This window comes from Macaca mulatta, chromosome 7, assembly GCF_049350105.2.
Source record: "Macaca mulatta isolate MMU2019108-1 chromosome 7, T2T-MMU8v2.0, whole genome shotgun sequence".
Classification (NCBI taxonomy): domain Eukaryota; kingdom Metazoa; phylum Chordata; class Mammalia; order Primates; family Cercopithecidae; genus Macaca; species Macaca mulatta.
Window position 1 is genome coordinate 126,481,283 of NC_133412.1, and position 27,184 is coordinate 126,508,466.

Below are 27,184 nucleotides of genomic sequence, written 5' to 3' on the forward strand. Positions count from 1 at the left end.
TTGGTAGGATCTGCACATTTCTTGTCAGTAATCAGTGTAGAGTAGTACAGAGCATGTGTGCTCTGGAATCAGATGCCTGGGTTCAAAGCCTGACCAATCAAGAGACTCTGCACAAGTTGCTTAATCTTGCTTGTCTCAGTTTTCTCTTCTGCAAAATGGGTATGATATTAATAGTACCTAGCTCATAGAGTTCCTTAAGGGATAAGTAAATCTCATGCAAAGCACCTAGGACATTTCTGGTATACATTAAGTGCACTTTACATTTCAAGTTAAGCTCTCTTTCCATAGCTATAGCTGTCTTATCCAGAAATTAAAAATGCTCCTTAAGTGTCCTTCACTTGAACACAGGTGAAGTCTTTGAAATGAGAAACACGTAAGAATATAAAGTAGATAGGTTAAATAACAACTCAGAGATGAGTATTTAAAGCACTAAGGATTTGATGGTATAGACAAGGAAGAATAGCCTCTGTGGAGGCGAACTCCTTGAACAAAGGCAAAGTCAGGGCTTATCATTATAAAAAGCTAAACCCACAACATTTCACAAGAAAAAGGGATTGATGTAGGCAAATCTAGTTTAGGGTCAGCTGGTTGCAGTGGTGCTTTACAGGCTGTTTACTGGCCTATCATGGTTCTGTGGTTTCGGTAGGAATTGTGTTGCCACTAAAGCTCATGCTCTTTATTCAGGCTCCTGCCCAGAACTACTTTCTTTGATTTTAGACAGTCTTCAGTCATTCCCTAGTCTGTACTCCATGGTATAAATGATTGTTATGCTACATTTAACTATAATTTTATTTTTGCGGTTTTAACCCCATAGATTCTCAACTACTCACCACTAACCCGCTGTGTTATTTATCTTTGTCTCTAGGTGCTTTGACTGGATTCTAGCACATAGTAAGAGCTCAACGAATGTTCCAGTGAATGAAGTAATCTCCTGGCTTATATTCAAGTTGGGGACAAGGATCTTTCAAAGAGGTGTGGTACACTGACTACTGGAAGTTATGTGCTCCTATTTTATACAACCTCTGGATCTGTTTCCTCATCTTAGAAGACAAAGTTAGAGTCCTATCAATGATTTTCAACCCTTGTTGCATATTAGAACCACCTGCCAAAACTAAAGAAAAGAAAAAAACCAAAAACCTCTAATGCTCAGGCCGCACCTCACATGGATTGAGTCAGAATCTTTGGTATCTTGGCACTGCCTTTTTTTTTTTTTTTTTTTTTGAGATGGAGTCTCGCTCTGTTGCCCAGGCTTGAGTGCAGTGGTGCTATCTCTGCTCACTGCAAGCTCCGTCTCCCTGGTTCATGCCATTCTCTGCCCCAGATTCCTGAGTAGCTGAGACTACAGGCGCCCACCACCATGCCCGGCTACTTTTTTTGTATTTTTAGTAGAGACGGGGTTTCACCGTATTAACCAGGATGGTCTTGATCTCTTGACCTCCTAATCCACTTGCCTCGGCCTCCCAAAGTGTTGGGATTACAGATGTGAGCCACCGCACCCGGGCTGGCACTGGTATTTTTAAAAACCTCTCCCTGACCCCCAGCGGGCAATTCTACTCGGCAGCCACATTGAGATCCACTGGGCCAGGTAAACTCGCACATCTGTGACTGCGAGGAACAGATGATAATCTTAAAGAGAGGGAGAAGCTAATTCAAAATCTCTAGTCTTCTGGGATCATCTTGTGAGGTAGCACATATTCAAACCCACTTTGATACTCCCTGAGAGGACATCGCTGTACTATGTAGTCCAGAATATAATTGCTGTCCATAATATGATTCAGAAAGTAGAGAATCAGTTAGTATATTTTGGCAAGACTTACAAAAAAATGCATAAAAACTAAAATATTTAATGCGTAGTAGGGTAAACTAGTTGTCTGCCAAAGCCGTGTATGTGGAATACCTCACACTTCATGGATGCCTGGCCATTGAGCCTTATTGTGGTCACTTTCACATTTTCAGTAGACCGGTATGTGTATGAGGCTTTGTGATTTCTTGTTAAAGGATGGAGATTAAAAAAAAAAAAAAAAAGACCAAAACTAAACAAAAACCTTTCTTCTTTGCTACCATAACTTCCTCTATCTGTGGCTGCATTTCTCTGTCCCCACTTCACAGAAAAACATCTTAGATGAGATTTCTGTCCTGTTTTCCACTTTTGTTGGAACTTCAATTTCGTTTCTTTCCTACTACAGGATGGAAACTGCATTTGCAAGGTCATTACCAATCACCTCCAAACCAGTGATTTTTTTTTTGTCAGCTTACCTGACCTTTCGGCAACTTTTAACTTCCTTTTAACACTCTTCTTTCCTCTGGTTTCCTTCCTACTTAAGGCTGTTCCCCTTGAGTATCTTTTGCTGGTTTCTACTTCTCTATCTTCTTTCCTTCTCTACCTGATGACTACATATTGGAGTGCTTTGGGGCACCACCCTAGATATTAGTTCCAGGAATTTTTGTCAGAAATAGATGCTGAATACCCTGACTTGCCCTACCACACCACAGTTTGATGGCTTAGCAATAGTATAGTTTTATTGCAATTTTTCAAACTGCAATTGAAATTTTCCTGAACAAGAATACTTGTCCTGAATCACATTATTGAATGTTGAATGGCTTCAAAAACCTTGTTGCAGATATGATAATGTTTCTTAATGGATTTAATCTAAAATTACATTATAAGACAGTGCTTCTATGTGAAATTTATACGCGGAAAAGTCATTTTGATGACAACTAATGTTGTTTCAATAAGTAATGGCAAGATCAAATACATTTTCCATGCTGTCAAAAGTTAAAATAAGAAGCAGGATCTCTATTTTCACACAAATTTGTGGCAGATATATTTTCTGAGCTCAAACTGCAGTTCCAACAGTGTTTCAGGACCTCATTGCAGTGCACATTTCACATTTTGAAATCCATTTAGTGGGCAGTTGAGGAACTGCCACCTAACCTTCAATTAATCTGAAATGCAAGGATATGCCAAAAGGCAAATATCAAGAGAAGAATCTAGTAGAATTCCATAAATTCCTTCTGAGTGGTGAGTATGCTCAATGAAAATCATGTGCTTGCAGGAGATATCGGTGTTTGTTAATATCTTTGTGAAATATATTTTCAAAGATGAAGTATATAAAATCTCATTACAGATCAACAGTAAGAGATGAACACCAACATTTCAACCAATTTCGATAAGGAACACTAATTTCGAACCCCAATTAAGTAAAATGTTACCCCTCCCCAAGAGAATTCCAGTCTTCTCATTAGTAGACCTGTATTACAAACAATTATTCCCAATTATAATGTTTTGAATTTCATCAGTAAAAAATTTGTGGAGTTTTTCTTCTCTGTTGTAGAAGTACCTACATAACATCCTTGATTTTGCCTATTGGCCTGCAAAGCCTAAAATATTTTTTATCTGGTACTTTACAGTTTGCCAAACCCTGGTCCACCCTGTCATTATCTCTTCTGTGCACAACTCAAAAGACTCCAGGCCGGGAGGCGGAGGCCGGAGAATGGCGGGAACCCGGGAGGCGGAGCTTGCAGTGAGCTGAGATCCGGCCACTGCACTGCAGCCTGGGTGACAGAGCGAGACTCCGTCTCAAAAAAAAAAAAAAAAAAAAAAGACTCCAGGCCGTCCTTGTTCTGGCTGCTACTTCTTCAACTACTAGGCCTCTTTTCTCTTCCTCAAGCATATCACAGGCTCCCCTGGCTCAGGCCTTTTATTCTTGCTGCATCTTCTGCCTTTAAACGTTTGTTCTCATCCTTCAGGTCTCACTTTGAGTATCACTTTCTAGAGAATTGCCCACACTTGTTCTCTATCGCAAATCACCTTCTTTATTTCCTTCATAGTTATCTCATATAGTTTTTACTTAGTCATTGTCTCCTCCATCAGAATGGAAGCTCCACAAGACCAGATACCTTGCTGTTTGGTTCATCAATGACTGGGACAGAGTAGGTGTTGAGTGATTATTTTTTGAATTAAAGTGTCACAGTGGTGGCTGGTCAGGCATGAGCAAGGCCGGAGAGGGCTCCGCCACTCCTCACATCAGGACTGTCAGGCGACCATCAGGTGACAGTCAGGTGGTTGTTAACTGTCTCTCTATAATAATAATTGGTCACAGCTGGCGCCAGGGAAAGGCGCGCTCCTAATAGATAGAAAACACCTGACACTGGTGGTTAGCAACTTCCTGAGAAGATCTCAGGAGTCAGGTGAGTGGGCTCAAGCACATGCACGTGGACAACTTACCCCAAGGGAAGAATCAGGACGAAGTAACGCGAGACCCTGGAAGTATCCAACGTATAAAACTGCCACGTCAACAGGTCACACTGCGCACTTGATCTCTCAAGTTGCCCACTCGGCCCTCCCTCTTTGGAGTGTACTTTCTTTTCCTTTCATTCTTGCGCTAAAGCTTTTTGATAAACTTCCACGCCTGCTCTAAAACTTCCCTCAGTCTCTCCTTCTGCCTTATGCTCTTCAGTCGAATTCTTTCTTCTGAGGGGGTAAGAATTGGGGTTGCTGCAGACCCCGTATGGAAGTGAATTTGCCACCGGTAACAAAATAGTGGGGCAGGAAGCTAGTGGGTTCTAAAGTTCAAAAGCTGTCTACATAGCAGCAAGCCTCTAAGTCTTCCATCCTGACTACTCTTTGCTCATGTTCTCAGTGCTTTTTAACTTTACTATGATGTAGCTATAAAGCATTAAAATAGATGATCAGCCGGGCACGGTGGCTCATGCCTGTAATCCCAGCACTTTGGGAGGCCGAGGCAGGCGGATCATGAGGTCAGGAGTTTGAGACCAGCCTGGCCAACATGGTGAAACCTCGCTTCTACTAAAAATACAAAAATTAGCCAGACGTGGTGACGCCTGCCTGTAATCTCGGCTACTCAGGAGACTGAGGCAGGAGACTTGCTTGAACCCGGGAGACAGAGGTTGCAGTGAGCCGAGATCACGCCACTGAACTAAAAAAAAAAATCATTTTGTGTTCACTCTTCTGATTCTGAGATGGTTGGATATTTAAGTGTAGGTAGGGCCACTGTTTGCCAGCTTGGGGTTGCAAACGCCTCACCCTTTGTTCTACAAAGTACAGCAAGTTAGAATTAATATCTCCCTAATCAATAAGGACCTTAGCTTGTCTTCCCCTGGGGTCGTCCTCCCTGGATATGAATCCAGGGCATGCTTGGGCATGCTCACTTGTGTCTTACTGCCCGTCTGGGTTGTCCTCTCTGCTGGCCGATGGAGCTCCTTCTTAGACTTGAACCTCGGGGCTAGACCTTTGTTACAGGTGTGGTGTGAGGACCAGCAAGCAGCATTAGTATCACCTGGGATCTTGCTAGAACTGCAGACTCTTAGACCCCAATCTAGACCCACTGGGTCAGAACTGGCTATTTAACGAGATCTTCAGGTGAATCTTATGTCACGTGCAGGCCTAGGTGCTGGGTGATCTGGAAGGTAGTTCCAGCTGGTAGTGGTAGCTACCATTTATCATCTCAGGACCCTCCAGAGATCCCTGCCTCATGCAGCACAGCTGAGTCCTGATGGTGACTGCTGCATCACTGTTTCTGTCATTTGGGACAGGGCCACACCTCTTGCTCATCCAAGTCATGGGTGGGATGTAGTTCAGTAAAGTCCAAAGGGTAACCTTCAGCAAAACAGAACTTGATGAGGAGATACTAGAATATCCTAGAACCTCCCTGAGATGCTCTCGGAACTCTCTTGGTCTGTCCCTCCTGTGGCCTGGGATGGCTCCACCTCTATTACTGGAACTTCTCCAGGCAGCTCCCTGCCACAGAGTCCTGATCAAACCAAAATTCTGAATGCAGGGAGAGAAGAAAAATTATTCTCTGACTTCAGCCTTAGGACTGCTTGTCCAAGCCCTTGTTTCCTGACCCAGAACTGACCCTTCCCCAGGATGACTGATGGGGAAAATAGCCATTCTCTTCAAGGGGAAACCCCACCTCCCACCCATAGAGGTGTGGTCCAGTATATAATTGACTGACATAAGCACATTCCCTAAAGTCCGGGTTGTATGGTCTTGAAGGCACATGTGGGATCTCAGCAGCCTTGGCAACTTTCTTTACAGTTTTTCTCATAAAGTATTCTGAAACCTGGGAGCGTAGCCTCATTCTGGGTTACCTGGTTACATAAGAATTTACTTGAAATGTTGTTTAAAGCTCATTGAGAACAGCTCATATGCTTACAGAGGAATCTAACAAGGAAAAGCTGTGATTAAGAACTGGCTGAGATATAGTGAGGTGTAATTTTCTCGATCTCTGTAAACAACAGGTATTAGAAAGATTACCTGCCACTTTCCAGTTACATATACACTGACACCGAAGAAATGGGCTATTGAGGGATCTGAACAGAGCTTATAGAATGACTCTGGATCACTTACAGCTGTCTTTGAAACCCCACCTGATGGCAATTTTTAGCTTTACTTTCCATTTTAGAGCTTTCCTATGTACTTTCAAAATAACCAGTTATGGTGGTTGGAAGGCAGTTCTGCAAAAGATTTTCTAGAGGTTGAAAAGCAGAAAGAACAAATAGTAAGAAATGTTTGCTGCTTATTGAATTTAATAAAAGTATCTTATTTGTATAGCTAACAGGCATTTCAAACACACGATCTCATTTTATCTTTATATCAGCCCTGAAGTTCTGCAAAGCAGTATTTCATTCCCATTTTCAAGATTTAGCAAACTGAAGGCTAGAGAAGTTAAACAGCGAGAAAGTGGTGAAGTTCGGTCTTGAAAACTGTCTTTCAAATCTAAATTCAGTCCTCTATCTCTGGTTGAAGTTTGCATTCACGTTAAGAGTGTAGGCAGTAACAAGATGGGGTGATGTACCTGAATTGCTTATATGGTTTATGGAACCACCAGTTTCTTAATACTAGGTCATTTCTGACTCCTTAAGACACTGAGAAAAGTCTCTGGATCAGAGCTCCCCATGCGCACTTCCTTTCTTTTTCCCACTTTCTCTTCTTTCTTCCCTCACCTTTATTTCTCCGATTTGCTTCCTTTCTTCACTCCCTCTGGCTTAGCTTGATTCTTAAAGGACTTCACTATTAACATCCAGGATTGACTCAGTGTGAAGGAAACCACAGCAGATGTAGAGAATAAAGGGGAGGAGGGGATGTGGAAGGAGTGGGGAGATGAAGGCCAGGGCAGGTGTGGAGAGCAGCTTAGCACAGATACACTAATTTCCACGTCCAGACTGGTATTCTGAGATGTTCCCTGCTGCTCTGGAATCTCTGTAAACACAGGGATTTGTCTGGAATGACTTTACAGCTCAGCAGGAAGGTTGCTAAGTGCCAGGACTTTCAAACTGTGAGTGCTGCTCAGAAATGGAGGAGGAAGTGCTCTCAGCCCAGGCCCGCGGCCCTTGGCCCTTGCCTGGGCCTGCCGGGGCCATTTAGACTGGGAGAGGGGCATGGAGGCTTGTGCATGCTCCCATCCTTCCACGGTGCCTGCTGCACTCACAGGGCAATGGGGCTGGAAGGAACCTTGCAAAGGCATCAGCTACATCTTTGAGCTGTTGTAGTGAGCCAAACCTAAAATGTCCCAGAAAGCCATAAAAAACACCAGCCTTGTTCTTAAATTTCTTTTAAGGATAGAAACTTTTATGATTTTACTCAGCAATACTTTTTTTTTTTTTCCAAAATCCTTTTTTGCAAGAATGTAAATCTTCCCTGCAGCAATTTAATTCTTTCCTCTTTTTTCCTTAATGGCACGTGGTTTCCCAAGAGTCACAGGTAGTGTTTCTGTCTCATTGTTGTGATTGAGTAAGCAAAGCTATCGGGAGGGCAAAAGAAGAAAACCATAGAAGATTGTGTCTCTGGGAAGTGAAATGCAGAGAGTTTCACTGTTGTCTCCATCTTGTAAAAGAGGGCACTGGGAAAGGGTTTGGGAACCAGGGTAAAGCCATGGGGAAGCACTGTTGTGCCGAGGAGGGCAAAGGGAAGGAGGTCATGCTGAACTCTGCTGCTCAACAACGCCCACAACTGCCCCGTGCCCAGCACAGCTGAACTGTCCTCCTCCAGCCAAATGGCCTGCTCTGTAGACAAACTCTTAGATCCAAGTTGGTAATGTAGCTTATTCTGGTAACAGTTATAAGCAGTGGCTTTACAGAATTCAAATCCTGGCGACACTACTTATTAGGTGTGTTAGAGTTCTCCAGAGGAACAAAGCTAGTAGGATCTGTATCTATCTTTATCTCTGTATACCTATATCTATATAATCTCCACACTCATGTGCTGCATGACATTTTGATCAATAATGGATGGCATATATTACAGTGGTCCCATGAGATCATATTGGAGCTGAAAAATTCCCATCACCTAGTGACCTTATAGCTGTCATAACTGCATAGCACAACACATTACTCACATGTTTGTGGTGATGCTGGTGGAAACAAACCTGTGTCTAAAAGTTGTATAAACGTATAGCTCATACAATTATGTATAGCACATAATACTTGATGATAAACACCTCTGTTACTGGTTTCTATATACACTATAGTATAATTTTTATGGTGATTTTAGAGTATACTACTTAAATAGTTAACTATAAAACAGCCTCAAACAGGTTCTCAGGAGTTTTCCAGAAGTAGGCATTGTTATATAAGATGACAGGTTCCATGCGTTTTATTGCCCTTGAAGATCTTCCAGTGGGATGAGATGTGGAGGTGAAAGACAGTGATATGGATAAGTCTAATCCTGTGTAGGCCTAATTGTGTGCCTCAGTTTTTAACAAAGTTTAAATAGTTGAAAAAATTAAAAATGAACAAAAAGCTTATAGAACAAGGATATAAAGAAAATATTTTTGTATAACTGTATAATGTGTTTGTGTGTTAAGCTAAGTGTTACTATAAACATTTTAACTTTTTTACTTTTTTATAATAAGCTAAGGTTTTACTTAGAAGAAAAAAAATTAAATGTGTTTAGTGCAGCCTAACTATACAGTGTTTATAAAGTCAACAGTTGTGGACAGTAATAGTCCAGGTTTTTATATTCAATCACCACTCACTCACCCAGAACAATTTCTAGTCCTGCAAGCACCATCCACAAGTGCCCTATGCAGGCGTACCATTTTAATCTTTTATACAGTATTTTTACTGTATCTTTTCTATGTTTTAGATATGCAAATACTTACCATTGTGTTACAACTGCCTACAGTATTCAGTGTGGTAACAGATTTGTAGCCTAGGAGTAGTAGGCTATGTCATATAGTAGGCTATACCATCTAGGCTGATGTCAGTATACTCTATGATGTTCACCATAACAAATTGCCTAAAGATGCATGTCTTAGAGCATATCCCTGAGGTTAATACATGACCGTGTGTGTACATATATATACACATACACATACACACATGTATCTCCTGTTGATTTTATATATATCCTCTTATATAGTCCATAGATATATAATATATACTACATATATAATATAGGAACATATAGAAACATATAGAAAACATATACAATATCTATACTATGTATAGATACAAATATATAGTAGTGAAAGAGAACGAGCATGTGCACTGTTGAATTTGAAATCTGTAGGGTAAGCCAGTAGGTTAGAGATTCAGGTAAGAGTGGATATTGCAGTCTTAAGTCTGAAGGCCAGAAACTCAGGTGGAATCTCTGTGTCAGTCTGGAGGCAGAACTGCTTTTTCACGAAACCTGAGTCTTTGCTATTAAGGCCTTCAACTGATTAAATGAGGCCCACCCACATTATGGATGGTAAAATTAAAGTCAACTAATTTTAAGTGTTAATCACATAAAAAAATACCTTTACAGAGATATCTAAACTAGTGTTTGTCCACACAACTGGTCACCATGGCCAAGCCAAGTTCACACATAAAATCAATCATTACTCTAGCTTTTAACTTACTGGCAAGTCACTCAACTTCTTTACACTGAATTTCTCTTTTGTAAAAAGGAGGTAGAATAAAACTTTGCTCAGTGCCTGGATATACTAAGTGGTCAGTACCTGTTGCCTGTATTATGATTGTTGTGAGTTCTTAAGTAAATTATGTATTGGAAATCAAATAGAGCAATCAACTCTATCTATTGTGTTTATTGATTTGCCATCAGAACAAATGTTTAAGTTGTTAGACGTTGACTGATTAATATTTAAAAATATTCATTAGCACAATGGTATGAATATAATATGCTAATACTAATATAAAAATAACATAGATCATCTATGATTTATGTCTATCATCCCAACAGATCAACTGTGTTTATTTTTCTGTTCTCTAATCCTTCCCCATACATACATAAACATATTATTTACAGAGCTGTATTCAAGATGGATTAATGTTTGCATTTGGCTGTTTTCCAATGAACACAATAGGTGTTAAGATATTAAAGTAGCCAAATTAATTGTATTCTGGTTGAAAATTATAGTCCATCTCTAATTTTTACTATGGATCTGAGCTGCTGGAATAATGGTTTTCATGGTGTGCCAGCTTGGCAGACAAGCTGTCTAGGTGTTTTGCATCTCACTGCTTTCCTCAAAAAGGGTAGTTGAAGGACTAACACTACTGAATGGATTATAGGTGTAATCTGTTATTGGAGAGAAAAGGTTAATCCAGTTCTGCATTATTATGTTTTTTATTTATGTTATTCTTTCATTAATTTAAAATGTGTTGAGCTCTTTCAATGTATTGTGCATTGGCCACTGAGCATCTATCCAACCAGCAAACGCACCAGAGACCTGCTCTCCAGAGGTGCAGACTAGAAGGTAAGACTGACAGTAGGGAGACACGTAAGGTCCACAACAGAGTGGTTCATTTGAGGGTTGGGGGAGGAAAAGAGAAGGAGGCATCCTGGATCTTCTAAATTGAGTTCTGAAGGATGAGTAGGAGTTAGCCAGATGAAGAACAGTGAGGGGGTCAATATCTTTATCTTTTGGTAGAAGGAAAAAAACCTGCTTTTGCATAAAACAGAATCCAGATGGTTTTCTATTCATTTAGGCAAAGCTATGAACCTCAGTGTATTAGTCGGTTTTCATGCTGCTGATAAAGACATACCCGAGACTGGGCAATTTACAAAAGAAAGGTTTAATGGACTCACAATTCCACATGGGTGGTGAGGCCTCACAATCACTGTAGAAGGCGAAAGGCACATCTCACATGGTAGCAAAGAGAAGAGAATGAGAACCAAGGGAAAGGGGTTTCCCCTTATAAAATCATCAGATTTCATGAGACTTATTCACTACCATGAGAACGGTATGGGAGAATTGCCCCCACAATTCAGTTATCTCCCACTGGATCCCTCCCACAGCATGTGGGAATTATGAGAGCTACAATTCAAGATGAGATTTGGGTGGGGACACAGCCAAACCATATCACTCAGGTAAGGCTGTGGGAACATCATGTGCAAAGACTCACTGACTGCACACCAGGGTTTGCAGAACTGAGAATATTCTGGCTATAGGAAAAGTGTGGAGGTGAAAGGCATCTATAATAAGGTGTTTGGACTTCCCTCTGTGGTCAGTGGGAAGCCACTGAAAGTTTTTTTTTGTTGTTCTTTTGAGACAGGGTTTGGCTCTGTTGCCCAGGCTGAAGTGCAGTAGTACTATCTTAGTTCACTCTAACCTCTGCCTCCAAGCTAAGCCATCCTCCCACCTGTGCCTTCCAAGTATCTGGGACTACAGGTGTGTGCCGCCACACGTGACTAATTTTTGTTTTTGGTGGAGATGGGGTTTTGCCATGTTACCCAGGCTGGTCTCAAACTCCTGGGCTCAAGCAATCTACCCACCTTGGCCTCTGAAAGCATTAGGATTACTGGGCATGAGCCACTTAGTCTGGCTCACTGAGATGTTTTAAGGATGGCAGTGACATGACAGGATCTATACTTTAGGAAAATCACTTAGGCCACAGCATAGAGCATCAGTAGTGAGGGCAGTGCTGGCTGCATGGAGACATTATGTCACCATTGAGGTAATCCAGGCAGAAGATGCATGATCAGGAATGTGGTGGTGGCAGTGCAGATGGAAAGAAATAGATGGAATCAAAAGATATTTTAGAAGATAGGAGAAGATTGTAACGTGGTTGTCAATCAGATGTGTGGAAGAGACAGCAGTTAAAGATGAAGCCCAGAGTCCTTCTAGTCTGTATCTTTACGTTCTTGAAAATGGTGTGTGTGTGTGTGTGTTTAAATCTGAAATTATTTTGACTTCAGGGCAGTTGCTGTCATGTCATCTAGTCAGACATTCTATCATGACAGAAATCCTCATGGCATGATGGAAAAAGTCCTTGCCTGTAAGCCTGGGGGCCAGTACAGCTTTACCACAAACCCCAAATAAGATCCTGGGTCAATCATTTGAGCCCCTTGTGGGGAGAGTGAACAGCTGTAGTGTAAGATAGCATAATTATAAGCTGGGGTGGGGCTTTGAGTTATGGTGCCTATACAAAATGAACATGACACTTGGTGTAAACTGGTGAGGCTGCTCTTGGACTAAAGAGACTAGCCTGGGGTTCTGCCTGCCCTAGGTCCTGCCTGATTATTCCAGGGACTGAGAGGAGGATCCATATTTTGTCCCACCTATAACAAATGTAGAGCATACCAGTATGCCGAAGAATACCTTTAAGGAAGCTCTGGCATAGTGATTAAATTCTTGAGTCATGAAGTTCAGACTAGGGTCTTCGTTCCACCATTTACTAGCTGTTTGACTCCAAGAAAATTAATCATTTTGCTTCAATTTTGTCATCTGTGAAATAGGAATAATAATACCTGTCCACCAGGATTGTTGTAAAGATTAAGTAATATATGTAAACATTTGAGCTCCTGGATACAGAGTAAATGCTCAATACATATTTGCCAGTAATTTTTTAATATAATCTTTTCTCCAATGTGTACAATTCAATGATTTTTATTCATACATTTATGGGGCACAAGTGCAATTTTGTTATATGCATAGATTGGGTAGTGGTCACGTCAGGGCTTTAAGATATCCCTATCCTGACTAATGAACATTACTCATTCAGTAATATCTCATAATTCATGCCCTGACCCTTTCACCCTTCCGAGTCTCCACTGTCTACCATACCACTCTCTATGTTCATGTGTACACATTTTTTAGCTCCTACTTATGAATGAGAACATGCAATATCTGTCTTTCTGTGTCTGACTTTATTAGTCCGTTTTCACACTGCTGATAGACATACTCGACACTGGGAAGAAAAAGAGGTTGAATCGGACTTACAGTTCCGCATGGCTGGGGAGGCCTCAGAATCACGGTGGGAGGTGAAAGGCACTTCTTACATGGTGGCAGCAAGAGAAAATGAGGAAGAAGCAAAAGCAGAAACCCCTGATAAAAACCCATCAGATCTCATGAGACTTAGTCACTATCACAAGAATAGCACAGGAAAGACCAGCCTCTATGATTCAGTTACCTCCTCTGGGTTCCCCCTACAATGTGGGAATTCTGAGAGATACAATTCAAGTTGAGATTTGGGTGTGGACACAGCCAAACCATATCATTCTGCCCCTGGCCCCTCCAATTCTCATGTCCTCACATTTCAAAACCAATCATGCCTTTTTAACAGTCCCCCAAAGTCTTAACTCATTTCAGCATTAACCCAAAAGTCCACAGTCCAAAGTCTTGTCTGAGACAAGGCAAGTCCCGTTTGCCTATGAGCCTGTAAAATCAAAAGCAAGCTAGTTACTTCCTAGATACAATGGGGATACAGGTATTGGGTAAATACAGCCATTCAAAATGGGAGAAATTGGCCAAAACAAAGAGGTAACGGGGCCCATGCAAGTCTGAAATCCAGCAGGGCAGTCAAATTTCAAAGCTCCAAAAATGATCTCCTTTGACTCCAGGTCCCACAATCCAGGTCATGCCGATGTAAGAGGTGGGTTCCCGTGGTCTTGGGTAGCTCCTCCCCTGTGGCTTTGCAGGGTACAGCCTCCCTCCCAGCTGCTTTCATGGGCTGGCATTGAATGTCTGTGGCTTTTCCAGGAGCATGGTGCAAGCTGTTGGTGGATCTACCATTCTGGGGTCTGGAGGATGGTGGCCCTCTTCTCACAGCTCCACTAGGCAGTGCCCCAATAGGGACTGTGTGTTGGGAAGCCAAACCCACATTTCCCTTCTACACTTCCCTAGCAGAGATTCTGTGTGAGGGCCCTGCCCCTGCAGCAAACTTTTGCTTGGGCATCCAGGCATTTCCATACATCTTCTGAAATATAGGCAGAGGTTCCCAAACTCAATTCTTGACTTCTGTGCACCTGCAGGCTCAACACCATGTGGAAACTGCCAAGGATTGGGGCTTCCACCCTCGGAAGCCACAGCCCAAGCTGTATGTTGGAGTGGCTGGGATGACTGGAGTCAGCCATGACTGGAGTGGCTGGGATGCAGGGTACCAAGTCCCTAGGCTGCACACAGCATGGGGACCCTGGGCCTGGCCCACAAAACCACTTTTTCCTCCTGGGCCTTCAGGCCTGTGATGGGAGGGGCTGCCATGAGAGTCTCTGATATGCCCTGGAGACATTTTCCCCATGGTGTTGGGGATTAACATTAGGCTCCTTGCTACTTACGTAAATTTCTGCAGCTAGCTTGAATTTATCCTCAGAAAATGGGTTTTTCTTTTCTATTGTATAGTCAAGCTGCAAATTTTCCAAAGTTTTATGCTCTGCTTCCCTTATAAAGCCAAGTGCCTTTAACAGCACCCAAGTTACCTCTTGAATGCTTTGCTGCTTAGAAATTTCTTCTGCCAGATACCCTAAATCATCTCTCTCAAGTTCAAAGTTCCACAAATCCCTAGGGCAGGGGCAAAATACTGCCAGTCTCTTTGCTAAAACAACAGAAGAGTCACCTTTGCTCCAGTTTCCAACAAGTTCCTCATCTCCATCTGAGACTACCTTAGCCTGGACCTTATTTTTCATATTGCTATCATCATTATGGGCAAAGCCATTCAATAAGTCCCTAGATAGTTCCAAACTTTCCCACATTTTTCTGTCTTCTGAGCCCTCCAAACTGTTCCAACCTCTGCCTGTTACCTAGTTCCAAAGTCTCTTCCACATTTTCAGGTATTGTTTCAGCAATGCCCCACTCTACTGGTACGGATTTCCTGTATTAGTCTGTTTTCACGCTGCTGATAAAGATATACCTAAGACTGGGAAGAAAAAGGTTTAATTGGACTTATAGTTCCACATGGCTGGGGAGGCCCCAGAATCACAGTGGGAGGTGAAAGGCATTTCTTACGTGGCAGCAGCAAGAGAAAATGAGGAAGAAGCAAAAACAGAAACCCCTGATAAACCCATCAGTTTTCATGCGACTTAATCACTCTCATGAGAATAACACAGGAAAGACCAGCCCCCATGATTCAGTTACCTTCCCCTGGGTCTCTCCCATAACATGTGGGAATTCTGGGAGATACAAAATTCAAGTTGAGATTTGGGTGGAGACACAGCCAAACCACATCACTGACTTATTTCATTTAAGACAATGATTTCCAGTTTCAACTTTGATGCTGCAAAAGATGTGATTCTGTTCTTTTTTTATGGCTGAATAGTATCCCTTTGTGTACATACACTACATTTTCTTTATCCAACCATCTGGTGATGGACATTTAGGTTGATTCCTTATTTTTGCTACAGTTCGATGATATTTAAAGTAACAGAGTTGGGAAATCATCATCACAATCCACTTGGAACATTTTTATATCTGCAATAAGGTGTGTCCATTTGTATTCACAACCTGTTCCCACCACAACCCCCCAGGCTGCCAGGAATCTATTTTCTATTTCTATAAACGTTTTCTGGGCATTTTATATAAATGGAATCATGAAGTCTTGTGTCTGGCTTCTTTCACAGTATAATCTTTTTGAGGGTCATCTGTAGTACTTGTGTTTCCTCTTATTGTCGAATAGCAGCCCATTGTATGGGCATACTGCACTTTGTCTATGAATTCACCAGTTTGTGAACACTTGAATTGTTTCCACATTTTGGCAACCATGAATAATGCTGCTATGAACATTCGTGTACAAGTCCTTGTGTAGACATATTAATATATAATCTTGTTCTAAAAGTCTAAAATTCTAAGAATTCATTGAACTTGTGAAGAAAATGACTATTGAAACTAACCTTGGTTCTTATCCTTTGGATATAACCACTTTTTGTCAGAATGTCATGAAGAAGCATAATTATTTATATCCAAGATAGAATTTAACTTTCAATTAAATTTAAAAGTTGATTTTTTAATAATATACGTGGACAAAAGTAGATTGGGGATTAGGTTGATTGCTTTTACATTTTAATGTAAAATTTCAAGAAAAGTTAGACTAGATTCCAATGGCTGCAATGCTGCACAGCTGCAGGCTGCTTCCTCTCATTGGAGTTATGTGTGCAGGTGTGCCCTTCATGTGGGGATGCAGTGGGAATGGTGCTGTCCAGACCTATGTGTGAACAGGTGTCCATACTGCTAGTCCTTGAGTCTGGGTAATCTCCACTCTGTCCCTGGAGGGTGGGCCTATTCTGTTTCTAGAGGTCAGTGCCAAGTCAGAAAGGGAGTCAAGGCCCAGAATGCCACTCTGCAGACTACTCTAGTTCCAGACTCTAGGGAGTCCTGGGCAGGGGGCTTATCTTAAAACCTAAGGAATTTCAGACTAGAATTGTAGATGGTGCCCTTGAAGAGCTGATGGGATAGTTTGAAAGTCCTGACTTCCAGCTAAAGCAGTATCCTGCACACCCTCCCATCTGGAGAGATTTTGGGCTAGGTGCCCCCAGTCTAACTGAGACACTCTGACTTTGGAGGGTTGTTCCAGCCCTGCAATAGTACCTTTTTGTTTAGGTGGGAGTGGATTACAACAGTGGGTAAAGTTTTGGAGTGAAGGAAGCCAACTGGGACATATGTCTTAGGGGGACACATGCTTAGTCCGTCCTTTCTCTAAAAGTACTGGGCTGAACCCTCTCAGCAGAGAGTTGTGGAAAATTAGAGACGTTCTGTGGAAAGACCAAGTTAATGTTCAAGTCTCAGAATCTGATCTTAGGTCAAATATCTCTTGCTTTTGCCAGTAAAAAGAGCCCAGATGTTTTTCTATTTACTTAGGCAAACCCTTGAAACACAAGTTAGTCATATAAAACTTTACATTTGCAATGTTAAGAGCCCATATTTGGAAAGTCACAAGCATAAAATATATACTGTGAAATGGGAGGTCAGGATGGTGAACTCATTTCAGAACCATAGTTTTGACTCAAGAATTTTGATGGGGTCTTCACGTTGGTTGAGCTTCTTGGTCCTAATATCATTGAGAGAATTAAATCATGATATTAAAACATTGAAACACTAATGCTTTGTTTTTATTGGCAAGAACCAAAATGATCTAATACTAATGCCACGAAACATCAGTCACTTTTTTCCTGATGAATAAGATGAACTTTGGCTGCTTATGATAGTAAATTTAATAATGTCAGTGATTTGAACTGTTTCAGTTCTAAATGTGCAGAAATGTGTTTTACTGCATCTCTCTCTTTCTCTCACTACTGCTGTCAGGAAGTTTTGTGGCAAATGAGCCCAAATGCATAGATTAGAGCATATCATTCACATGTGCCACGTGTGTGCCAAAGTATGCGTACCCACTGCTAGACTCCCTCTCACAGGTGGTCTGAATTTGCTTCTAGCTGGTCCTGTAAGCAGATTTAATATTTCATAAGCACTGCTCCATCTCATGCCTCCATTATTGACACCACATGGAAGTCAGGAAATTGGTTCTTTCTGGGAACAGTTTGCAGAAATATGCAGCCTGTCAGCCCCTTTCTCATGGGTGCATTAACAGAGCGGCTCACGATTACAAGTAACGAACCTTCTCCAGATGTGTGTAGCAACTCAGCTCCAACTTTATCTTCGGCCCCGAAGATGGACTTGACAAGATGGATTATTTGTGGCTGTATTGTAATAACTTTGTGAAATTGGAATTCTCAGTGATTGTAATGGAGGGTGAGGAAGCGGCAGCAGAGGACAGAGAATTTCTTCTTGCAGTAAACAACGCAAAAGACCAACAATAAAAAGGGCAAATCAGCTGTGGCATTTTCCTGCTTTGGACATTGACTCTTCCAGACTGTTCTAATTCTTTCCCTTTTATGATTCTGTTTATGTTACACACATTAAAGTTAAGTCATGTCCTAAATAAGATGGAAACTGGAAGTGAGATTTGGAAATGACTGAATCAGGCTTCTTAACCTTTTTCTTCTCTTGGAGAGCTCCAAAACAACGGACAGAAAGGGATATACCAAAGAAAACAATTTTAATTGTCGGCTTCCATGGAAAATTCAATCCAGTCTTTCATTCATTCTCTTCCCAGTGCAGTGCTAGCAGACTTCTCTCTATATGGCTAAGGGCTTAATTTAGCTGACAAATTTCTGAAGGATAACTAAGTTTTCAGAAAAAGATTCTAGCTGTAAATGAATCATGTGTGCTCTCTGTCACAAAAGACAGATTTTTCCAGGATAAAGTAATTTGGGGTAAATTTCTCCTGTATTTTATTAGCAGTGATGATTTCAAGGGAGTATTCTTTTAAAGCAAGGCAGTATTTAAATCTTTCTTTTAAATCACAAGTCCCTTGAGTTGATAGTTATAAAACTGGGTTCCACTGGGAGTTATTTGTACATCTTCAAGGTTGGCACCCTTAGTTGTTTGATGTAGATGTTCTAGATAAAATTCCTAAAATCCAGCTGTTATGATTTAGCTTAATATGTTTGTACAGAGGGGTTTCCTTTGTCATTGAAGAGATGGAGTCAAAACAGAATTAGTCACTCTTGCATCTTCTATTTATAGCCCACTATTATTCAGATGCATTGTCAAAGAATGATGTGGACAAGAATTTTTCTTCCTTTCTTTTTTTTGTGTAAACAAAACTTTTCATACTCTGTGTGGATTTAACTTTGGTTGCTAACTTAGTCAGACAAGGCACTTAACAAAAATATTACTACTTAAATGAAAAATTACCTATTAAGTCATCCCATCTCCATTTTCAAATTAAAGGTTTGTCAGTACAAAGTATGTGGGATGACCAGAAGTCACGGATGACTTACACTGAAGTGGCAAGGGTAGAAAAGGTCAGTCTGAAAAATTTGTATGGGTTGCTCGTGACTAATAGTCCAAATCTTGAGAGTTTATAAACAAAATTCTATTCTGTTTATGTAGTTTATGCCAGCATTAAAGCTAGCCTGAAAATTTAGTGAAAGTCATTTAAGGAATTTTTATTTGGAGGAAACTTTAATTTTTTTTATTCTTGAGGTCACTGAATAAATGTAGAGGACTTTGTGGCCTGTACTGGAACAAGTAGAACAGTTAGGTAAACTGGTTGTTGAAACTCCATGGGCCACTGAGTTTTCTTATTTCTTTTCTTTTTTTGAAGTTAGAGAGCTGACTTCAGCAGGATCAAGAATAGCTTGCTGGATGGAAGGAGGGTAAGAAACAGGACTATCAATGTTTCACTGATCTGAGCTGTGTAATAATTTGGTGTAGATAATTAGATGAAGTATGGGAAAAGTGTCTTAAACATTCTCCAATCCTCGGCTATTATTGATTACTGCAACATCTGAAACAGCAGGCTTTGTCATGTGATAGCCCTCAAATCAATGTTTGCTGAGTTGTTGTAAGGTTGGACAATTGCAAGTAACAAGTGGAAGTAGAAGGCTGAGAAAGTTGACACTTAGCACTCTCTGTGGAAAACTATGCTATTAGCAGTGGTGGGTCAGCAGATGGCTTATTTTGGTTGGCAACTCCATGGAAAAGGATTTGCTGGATACAATAATAGTATATTCCCACAAAAATTCTGAAATTTTATTTTTTTGAGAATGTTGACAAGCCGGCAAATTAATGAACGGCTGCCAGGTGTTGAATTTGAATGTCACGCCTGGTGATTGTAAGGGTGAGTATGTCTTTGTTTTCCCTCTGTGCTAAACTCACCCTAGGGGTCCCATTGTTTTGAGGAGCTATTAAAGTAGCCTTCAGGAGAATCTGAAAATCATCCAAATCCAGTGTATAAGCATGAGAAGTCTGAGCTGAAGACTAGAACTACTCTCCCTACAACCTATCAGACATCTGGCCCAATGCTAGCTGTAGACAGTGGGGCTTCTTGATGGTCATTGGTGAGGTTTCAATCTTTGGTACCCAAAGGGTGGGTGAAAGTTTCAGTAAAAGAAATCTCAAGCCTTGAGGCCTCCCATGAAGGTAAGACCAAGATTTCTCTTCCCCAACCCAATCTTTACAATTATTCTGGAGATGGTTGGGAGGAGAGAGTAGAGTAGTTATCCTCTTGACTAGAGGATGAGAGACTGCACAGGAGAAAGCTCTGGAGGAGACCTCACCCTTTGTGACTAGTATGGTGTGTCTCGTTCATCATGAGATGGTGGGTGATGGAGGCGATGAGTTAATGATAATTAAGCCCATGCTGTGGAACCCCTGGGAGAAGCACGTAGTAGTCAGTAGTAATATCAGCAAGGCCTTCCTCAATTCCATGCAGAGGAAGACCCAAAAGGAACAGTGGACCCAGGGCCATGCGATACCATGAGAAAGGGAGTCCATGGCAGGGATTTAGGTTTTGGGGTTCTTGGAAGGAAGGTATCAAATAGACTTTTGGTGAGGCCCTAGCCTATCATTAGCCAAAATGGCATGACTCTGAGGCTGCTCAAATCACTACATCCAATGAGTCCTGGGGAATGGTGGGAAGGCTCTAATTTAGTGAGTGGTGCTCAACAGCAGAGATCCCTGGAAAGCAGCAATACTTGTACTTAGAAGCTAGCACTGTCATCAGGGGAGATCTGTTTGGAAGCCTGGAGGAATAGTGACAGGGTCCAAGTCCTTGCAGAAGGGTGCCTGGTGAAGGACTAAGTCAACTGTAGGCCCCCAGTCAAGAAGGTGGCTCAGAGCAGGAAGAACTAGAGTGCAAGTTGGGAAGTTGGGAAGTTGGGAAGAAAGCAAAGTCATATAAATTGGGTAGAATTTCAGCAGGTCTTGGCAAGGAGACTACAGTCAGCAGACATATGTCTCAGTGGTTCTCTTCAGGGACACTGGATATCATGCTGGCCACATCAAATCAAATCCTAGGCCCTTACATACTGGTGGGAACGAAGCTGCTGAAAGATTACCATGCTGGGAGGGTTAGAAGTGGCTCAAGGTCTAACTGGGGCTAAACATGTAGATTAAATCTTTAACACCTTTGGCTGGATGGAGTGGGGGCAAACATTCTCTCCCTGAAGGTAGTAAAAAGTCTTTGTGACAGAGAACAGTTAGTATTAATGGGGAAAGCATTGAACTATTATCAAGGGTAGATTTGTGATATTTCTGGGTGGTTTTATACCAAGAGAAGCATGCTGATGTTCCAGAAAAAATTATGGGTTATTTATTCTGGGAAACATATACTTTGAACCAAAAATGAGAACACATGGTGTGATAAGTATGAGCATACTGATGAGGATAATTGGATAAGATACCTGCAATCAAGATTGTTTTGGTAAATAGGAGACTATGTGGTCACCAAGATATGCCTTGCAATTATCTCAGCACAGAAGGAAGAAGGTATGAACATATGAGAGTAATAGAGGCTGCATGTGAGAAGCTTTTACCAGAGGAGACTAGGAAAGGGAGAGAGCTCACCCATTTGGAGTAATCAGGGAAGAGTCTGTAAAAGTGGCAGCATATAATTGGATTTTGGTGGCTGTATAGGATTTGAGCAGGGAGCTGTAAGCATGAGGGCCTTCCAGGTGGAGACACAGAATGAATGAAACCCTGAAGTTTGGAAGCAAAAACCATAGGAAGCACAACTGTGAGTACATAATTCATTTTAGAGATGCAGATCTAATCTAAATTCATTAGTGATGTCATTTGTGGAAATAGGTGAGATAAAGGACATTCAGAGAGACAAACTAAGGGCAAAATCTTGTATTTTGTATTTCTATAGGCATAAGGAGATACAGAGGGAGATTTGCTCAGTAATATATTTAGGAGGAACTCTGGGTGGTTCAGCATTCAGGCAACTGAGAGAGGAGTGGGTATGAAAATGGAATGCCAAGTATGGCTGAGAGGCCAGGGAGAGCAGAGCAGAGACAGAGCAGCCATTGGAATTGCTGTTTTACAACTATGTGACCCTGAAAACATGGTTTCAGGTGAGCAGGCAAAGGAGGAAGGGTGAGGCTGGAGTCTGCAGTGCAACAGATTATGGCAGTGGTTCCCAAAATGTAGCCTTTAGATCAGCGGTGTCAGTATCACTCATTTCTGCAAATTCTTGGGCTCCACCCTAGGCCTACTGAATCAGAAACTCTGAGGGTGGAGCCCAGCAATCTGTGTTTCATCAAGCCCTCCATGTGATTCTCATGACTGACAGTTTGAGAACCACTGTGTTATGGGACTACACAGGAGACTGTGAAGCCCTAGAGCTCTTAGGTGTTAAATTTGATTGTTGAAGAGTCTATAAAGTTTGCCGGGCATGGTGGTATATACCTGTAATCCCAGCTACTGGGGAGGCTAAAGTAGGAGGCTCGCTTGAGCCCAAGAGGTAAAGGCTGCAGTGAGCTGTGATAGTACTACTGCACTCCAGCCTGGGAGACAGTGAGTCCCTGTCTTAAACAAATTACATATACACACGCACATATATATGTATATATATACACGCACATATATTTTACACACACACCCCCACCCCCATATATGTGAAAATGAAGGGTCTGTAAACCTAGGGGACAAAGTTCTCAAAGATATTCCTATTTCATCTTGGCAAGCATAGACTGCCTCTTCATTAGGATGATATAATTTGAGGGGCAAAATGGCAACCTTGCTGCTTGTTATTTTGCATACTATTGTCCAAGCCCATTGAGTCAGTGGAGACTTTTGGGGTTCAAGAATTTCCCCTCCAGGCTACTTTTTTTTTTTTTTAATTGTGATGCTATCTTAAGGCAGGGATGGCAAACAGTTTTATTTGTGTGGTATGTTGATGAGGAATACTTGTCTGGAGTTCTATATTGAGGTAAATTGTGAGGCCACATCCCTTGGGGAAACAATTGTGATTGGCAATGTCTGCAATAGGCACAGGAGGCAGGGAGTCGAGGCACACAGGTTACGCATTTGCCATCCCTCCCATGAGGATTTAGCAGGATGCCTGGGACACAAGATACTTTTAAAGGAAACAGAAGCCTGAAGAAAGCACAGAGGTGTTGAGGAGGTGCTGAGATATGGGAAAGCATCTCATAATTTTTCCTTGGGTTTGCCATGCTGGCTTCTAACATTTGTTATGGATACTTGACACCAACATGAATACCTTGGCAAAGTTCTGGGAAATGTCAGAAACCTTGGGATTTAAGAAAAGAGAAGGAAAACCTGCTATTGCTCATTATAAATGTGAAAAACTATGTAGCTGGGGTCTGCTGTTCTCTTCTGGAATCTACTTTCTGCCATTTGTTTTGCCTGCTGTACAGATACAGCATCCAAATGAGACTGTGGCCAGGAACAATAGTAACTGTTCTCTTGCAGGTCCTCTGGGCTCCCCAAGACACAGCAGAACAGCCCTGTACCCAGAAAGCTTTGTGTATTCATCCACCTATATAAACAGTTGAGTTGGCTCATTTGAGTGGTGTTCTTTCAAAGACAGCCTGTTATCCTACTTACCACCCTAGTCAGGGGAGCCAAGTTATTTTACATATTTTTTTTTGGCCCAGTGGTAACATAATGACTATTTTAAAACAAAAATCTTAATGGATACCATGAAGAGTAATTAAATATGACACCTGGCATAAAGAAGAACCAAATAATGTTATGCAAAGCATGAGGTTTAGGCTTTTTTTTCAGTTATATATGAGCAAATGTTTTTCCTATCCAAGCTTTAAAAATCAGAGTCAGTGGCAAGTCTTTGTTTGTATGGAAGATCATCAATTCAACTGGCAATATAAATAATGAACCTGAGACACAGCTGGAGGAACAAGGAATTGGGGGGCGGGCAGGAGAAGTGTATTTTAGTCTTGGCTGTAGCACTTGTTTTATGTTCCTGAGAAAGTCCCTTAATCTCTCCTGGTCTCAATTTCTGAATCTGAAAAATAAACGGATTGAGCAAAGTACTCAATAAGGTCCCTTCCAGTTCTAGGATATTAATCGTATATCTGGGTTTGTCATTTATCTCACCTAAGCATGCCTAGATTCAATTGTCCTAGACTCATTAGGTTTAATGTCTAATCTTGCTGCTGGTTCTACTTTGTCTCTTTTTGCCAGGGAATGTTTATTGTCAAAGTCCAGTTATCTGAGCCAATGTCGGGCTCCATTTAATCCTGCACACCACTTTGTGATACACGACCTGTTGGGAGAACACATAAAAACTCTTCCTGGTATAAAAAAATGAAAAATAAAGATCCCATCCATTTCAAGGGTCATCCAGAATGCCTGATATTTTTACTATTATTTACTCCTTTGTCTTAAGCATTCAAGCCTTGTCTGTACATTAATTTACATTTCTTCAGGCCATACTATATGAAATGCATTGCACATCCAATTTCTGCTCTTAGGAGCTCACAATCTAACAAATACATTATCTGAAATAGGTCACATGATAACATTTCTTGTTATTTTTGAGCAAAGGAGTGACCATTGAAGGTAAAATGTTAAATGAAAGCAAGCCATTTTGATAGGAGATGGATTTCATTTTAGGATCTTGGCTTTTCATCTGTGGATGGAACCTAAATGAATGACACACGTAGTTTTTCTAGCATTGTTAGAAGTAGAGAAAGTCTGAATTCCCATAAGAAAAGCAATGTAGTCTCCTCTATACCACATGTAATTTGAATTAATTTTTAAACACATTCTTTCAAGGAGAGATGCTACCAAGCCTGCTTTAATAAATACATATGTAAAACACTTTGATGGACAAAAAAAGGATGTATTAGTTCTCAGGCAGCGTTATTCTTTTATATATGCCAAATGTACCACCCCTGCTCACACAGTATTTATTTGAATCTTCATCAATGGAGCAAAGATAAAATTCAGCCCAGGCAACATTACATTCTTAATTAGTGGAATTCAAATGAATGAGATATGAGTATACCTCATGCAGAAAAGTTAGTGGGTAGGAACGAATGCAAAATGCTCAGTCATTAATAGCGTTGAGAGGGTGCCTGTGGGAATCTTGTATCTTGTGTAAGTACTAATACTAAGAGCTACTGAACTAAGTACTGATATAGCACTAAGTAGTAATACTGTACTAAGAGCTACTGAACCTTATAGAGAATACTGTTCTAAAGATTAAAGAATATCTTATACTTTTAGCTGGGTTTGAGAAAACATACAAAAGAATCAGACTTAGGTTTTGCTTGGAAATCTGCTGAGCCACTGGGAGGCATGTAAAGGTAAAAGATTAGCCGAGGGTTTCAGAAATAGTTAGGATACACTAGCAGCACTCTGAAAAAACTTGTGCACTTGTAAACTTGGCATGAGCTGTGAATGGTTGCACCAGACCAGATGAACTGTTGGGAATGTTGAGAGAGCCAGAGAAAGAACTTGGTTATTTCTGCTGCCTGAGAGAGGGAAAAAATAATCCAAATGACAGACATCCAACAGGACAGTGGTTCAGTACTTGGAAAGCAGTGAGACTGAAAACCACCTGTGGCTGGTAAAGGAAAGTAAATGTCTTTATTTTTCTTTTTTAATTTTAAGTACTATTTTGGGCTTCACACCCCAAGTAAAATGCCAGAGGTGCAGAGGTGGACAGTAGCTTATGTGACATCGAGAGTGAGTCCTAGTGACTCATACACAATTTGGGGTCTTCATGAATTAGAAAGAACGAATGTACTGGATCAAATTCAAAGAACAGAAATGCAAAAGTGTAAGAGCTGGCTTTAGAGGACAGATTAAGAGGCCTAAATATCTTTGACTTGGATGAAGAATGAAAAAACGGAGATATAATAGCCACCTGCAGGTCCTTGAGGGACTGAAACTCAAACCAAATAAGGAGAGGAACTATTTGGGGTGGTGCACAGAGGCACAGCTATGCCTGACATGATGAAATTGAGAAAAGGAAAACTCAGCCTGAATGTCAGGAAAATATTTCTACCCAAGTTCCATAAATCTGCCAAGGGAAGTGGTACAGTCTTGTTATTTGAAATCACTGAAAACTAGATTGAATAAACCACTCACATTTTTTAGTCCTCCTCCACTCCACCATTTCTCTGTCTAAAAAATCTGTGATTTCTTTGTGCTTGTATTTGTAAGTTCCATAAATTAAATGCTCCCTGTGAAAATCTTGAAGGTATTTTTATATCTATTTTTAATTTAAAAATAAGTAATAAGGGTGAGATTCACTGAAAAAAAAAAAAAAAGGTCACCAGGATGTTGATTACATTTTTCCTCCTTTGCAGAGTTCATTCCTTAAATTGCTTTGTTCAATTTGGGTACAGGCTTATTTGGGTACAGGCTTTAGTTGTTTTTTACTTTCAGAGTGGAATTGCGACAAGAGTAGTTTTGATTGGATACTTTAAAAATACTTAGAAATTGAAAGGACTCCAATGGAATTAAATTAATTAGAATTTAATAACAGAATTAAACTTGGAAAATTCACAAATGTATGGAAACTAAACATACTCCCAAGTAATCAATGAGTCAAATCTCAAGGAAATTACATAGGACTTTAAGATAAATGCAAATGAAAATACAACATACCAAAACTTACAGGGTGCATCTAACACAGTGTTCAGGGAAAACTTACACCTATAAATGCTTTTAAAATGATACAAATCTCAAGCTAATAACCTGACTTCTCCCTTAAGAAACCAGAATACAAAAGAGCAAAGTAAACCTAAAGTAAGCAGAGGGAAGGAAATAGACTCGAGTGGAAATATGTAAAACAGAGAATAGAAAAACAATAGAAAAAGCAATAAAACCAAATGTTGGATATTTAAAACGATCCACAACATTGATAAACCTTTAAATATATGGGCCAGGAAAAAATAAAAAACTTGAAGACTCAAGTTACTAATATCAAGAATGAAAGAAGGGGAATCATTACTGACACTACGGAAGTAAGGAGAATAATGGAGAAATACTATAAACGACCATAGGCCAACAAATTAGATTATTTAGATGAAATGGACAACTTCTGTGAAAGACAAAAGTTTTTGAAACTGCTTCAAGAAGAAATAGAAATTTGAACAAACCTGTAAGAAGTAAAGAGATTGAATTAGTAATCAAAAAACTTCCCACAAAGAAAAGCCTAGGACCAGACA

The 27,184-nt window shown here is 40.8% G+C and overlaps 1 long non-coding RNA gene across 1 annotated transcript in view; it reads left to right on the top strand.

Moving 5' to 3' along the window:
* The first annotated feature begins 863 nt into the window (after nt 1–863).
* LOC114679563 (uncharacterized) overlaps nt 864–27,184 on the top strand; it is a 51,558-nt gene continuing 25,237 nt past the window's right edge. The window contains exon 1 of the long non-coding RNA XR_003731586.2: nt 864–972. This is a non-coding gene — a long non-coding RNA (uncharacterized LOC114679563). The remainder of the gene's footprint in view (nt 973–27,184) is intronic.